Below are 3,993 nucleotides of genomic sequence, written 5' to 3'. Positions count from 1 at the left end.
AGTATTATAGTAGTTATATTCTTGTACATAGGGGGCAGTATTATAGTAGTTATATTCTTGTATATAGGGGTAGTATTATAGTAAGTATGTTCTTGTACATAGGGGGCAGTATTATAGTAGTTATATTCTTGTACATAGGGGCAGTATTATAGTAGTTATATTCTTGTATATAGGGGTAGTATTATAGTAGTTATATTCTTGTACATAGGGGGCAGTATTATATTAGTTATATTCTTGTACATAGGGGCAGTATTATAGTAGTTATATTCTTGTACATAGGGGCAGTATTATAGTAGTTATATTCTTGTATATAGGGGGCAGTATTATAGTAGTTATATTCTTGTACATAGGGACAGTATTATAGTAGTTATATTCTTGTATATAGGGGCAGTATTATTCTAGTTATATTCTTGTATATAGAGGGCAGTATTATAGTAGTTATATTCTTGTACATAGGGGCAGTATTATAGTAGTTATATTCTTGTACATAGGGGCAGTATTATAGTAGTTATATTCTTGTACATAGGGACAGTATTATAGTAGTTATATACTTGTACATAGGGACAGTATTATAGTAGTTATATTCTTGTATATAGGGGCAGTATTATTCTAGTTATATTCTTGTATGTAGAGGGCAGTATTATAGTAGTTATATTCTTGTACATAGGGGCAGTATTATACTAGGTATATTCTTGTACATAGGGGCAGTATTATAGTAGTTATATTCTTGTACATAGGGGGCAGGGTTATAGTAGTTATATTCTTGTACATAGGGGCAGTATTATAGTAGTTATATTCTTGTACATAGGGACAGTATTATAGTAGTTATATTCTTATATATGGGGGCAGTATTATACTAGTTATATTCTTGTATATAGAGGGCAGTATTATAGTAGTTATATTCTTATACATCGGGGGCAGTATTATAGTAGTTATATTCTTGTATATAGGGGCAGTATTATAGTAGTTATATTCTTGTACATAGGGGCAGTATTATAGTAGTTATATTCTTGTATATAGGGGCAGTATTATAGTAGTTATATTCTTGTACATAGGGACAGTATTATAGTAGTTATATTCTTGTATATAGGGGCAGTATTATTCTAGTTATATTCTTGTACATAGGGACAGTATTATAGTAGTTATATTCTTGTACATAGGGGCAGTATTATAGTAGTTATATTCTTGTACATAGGGACAGTATTATAGTAGTTATATTCTTGTATATAGGGGCAGTATTATAGTAGTTATATTCTTGTACATAGGGACAGTATTATAGTAGTTATATACTTGTACATAGGGACAGTATTATAGTAGTTATATTCTTGTACATAGGGGGCAGTATTATAGTAGTTATATTCTTGTACATAGGAGGCAGTATTAGAGTAGTTATATTCTTGTACATAGGGGCAGTATTATTCTAGTTATATTCTTGTATATAGAGGGCAGTATTATAGTAGTTATATTCTTGTACATAGGGGCAGTATTATACTAGGTATATTCTTGTACATAGGGGCAGTATTATAGTAGTTATATTTTTGTACATAGGGGGCAGTATTATAGTAGTTATATTATTGTACATAGGGGGCAGTATTATAGTAGTTATATTCTTGTATATAGGGGTAGTATTATAGTAGGTATGTTCTTGTACATAGGGGGCAGTATTATAGTAGTTATATTCTTGTACATAGGGGCAGTATTATAGTAGTTATATTCTTGTATATAGGGGTAGTATTATAGTAGTTATATTCTTGTACATAGGGGGCAGTATTATAGTAGTTATATTCTTGTACATAGGGGCAGTATTATAGTAGTTATATTCTTGTACATAGGGGCAGTATTATAGTAGTTATATTCTTGTATATAGGGGGCAGTATTATAGTAGTTATATTCTTGTACATAGGGGGCAGTATTATAGTAGTTATATTCTTGTACATAGGGGGCAGTATTACATTATTTCTGCTCTTTTGATGGTGAAGCAGGGTGGGATTGGTAATTGTATGCATGGCTGTGTGGTGAAGCCTCCTTTTTCCATCACTGCCATTGCCATCACAGGTACAGATCTGCTCCTGGTGGGTATGTTGCCTCATTAACATCGTCAGGACAAAGTCCTCAGCCACCATCATCCTTCAGACCACAAACAGATGACTGTAAAGCTGCAGTTTCCACCCATAAAATGAAGATTTCCTTTGACAAACTCAATTAACTCTTATCTTCCAGTAACACGACAGGTGCATTACCATCACTACGTGATCCCGGCTACGACTTCACGCGCAGTGGAGACAATATATTCACAAAATGATCCATTAAACATCCATCTTCTGGGAACAGCACTTACACTGTGACACTCCAACATGAGGCCTATGTGTCTCCATGGTAACAGACTACAAACAAACCCAGCGTAGTCCTACCGTGCAGCAATTCTCATCAGGAAAAGTTACGTAAGGTCTGACCTCTTTAAGACCCAACTTTGCAGAGGAAAAAGGGCCTCCAGATGTCCGTCATAGCTAGAGGGCTGCCATAATCCCACAGCATGGATAGGATATGGGGCCCGACTTTCTCCGAAACAGTGGGGGTCACATTCTCAGTCTCCCCATAACTTACTGTTTTGACCTGTGTGATCAGCAGGTGGCGCCACACTACGTAGACGTCATCTTGGATGAACTTTCAATTCCTACGACTTCTACTGGACTGAAGGAACCTGCAGAGCGGAAACACAAGGCTCCCATGATGTCTGTGTTTGCATGGACTAAGTGTGAATAGAATTTCTCACCTTCTAGAAGCCTAAAGGCTCTTTGAGAAAGATCACGAATCTCCTGTCACGCTAGGTACGGGGAAGTACTAAGTGCACGGCGAAAGGAAAGGTAAACCCTGTGTCTAGGGAAAGGGAAGATGGTGGCCCTTGACCGATCCTATAGCTGGCCCCTGAGGTCCCTCGCCACCATAGATAGGTTCCACACATATGCGCCTAGCTGGATATCTGACCCTAAGTATCCCTAGTGCTGGGCCCTAAATAGGGAACGGATGTGAGGAGCTCCTAGTCAACCCCGCTAAACACTGGAGAAGACACAAGGAGGACATACAGGGAAAAAACCATGAACTACTTATCTACAGATGACTCAGGTAGATAGGTTCCGCACCTATGCGCCAAGCCGGATACCTGACCCTAATGGCCACTTTACACACAGAGATAAATCTGCGGCAGATCTGTGGTTGCAGTGAAATTGTGGACAATCAGTGCCAGGTTTGTGGCTGTGTACAAATGGAACAATATGTCCATGATTTCACTGCAACCACAGATCTGCCACATATTTATCTCTGTGTGTAAAGTGGCCTTTAGTATCCCTAGTGCTGGGCCCTAAATGGGGAGTGGATGTGAGGAGCTCCTAGTCAACCCCACTAAACACTAGAGAAGACACAAGCAGGACACACAGGGGGAAAAGCATGAACTACTTATCTACAGAGGACTCAGGTAGATAGGTTCTGCTCCTACGTGCCGAGCCGGTACCTGACCTTAGTTATTCCTAGTGCTGGGCCCTAAATAGGAAACGGATGTGAGGAGCTCCTAGTCAACCCCACTAAACACTAGAGAAGACACAAGCAGGACACACAGGAGAAAAAGTATGAACTACTTCTCTACAGATGACTGAGGTAGATAGGTTCCGCACCTATGCGCTGAGCCGGATACATGACCCTAAGTATCCCTAGTGCTGGGTCCTAAATAGGGACCAGATGTGAGGAGCTCCTAGTCAACCCCACTAAACACTAGAGAAGACACAAGGAGGAAACTCAGGTAGAAGTTCAGCAGAGTTTTCAACAAAAATATCACAGAGAAGTACAAGCCACCTGCTCGCAACCAAGGCTTGAAGAAACTGAAAAATATCACCAGCACCAGTCCAAAGAAGGAAGGGGTTAAACACCAAGAGAATACTGATGATCCACAGTTGGTTCCTGCTGGGTCCAAAATGAAGAGGAATTACTTCAGCAGGAAAG

This window comes from Anomaloglossus baeobatrachus, chromosome 4, assembly GCF_048569485.1.
Source record: "Anomaloglossus baeobatrachus isolate aAnoBae1 chromosome 4, aAnoBae1.hap1, whole genome shotgun sequence".
In the NCBI taxonomy this organism is placed as follows: Eukaryota; Metazoa; Chordata; class Amphibia; order Anura; family Aromobatidae; genus Anomaloglossus; species Anomaloglossus baeobatrachus.
Note: the sequence above shows the minus strand (reverse complement) of the source record.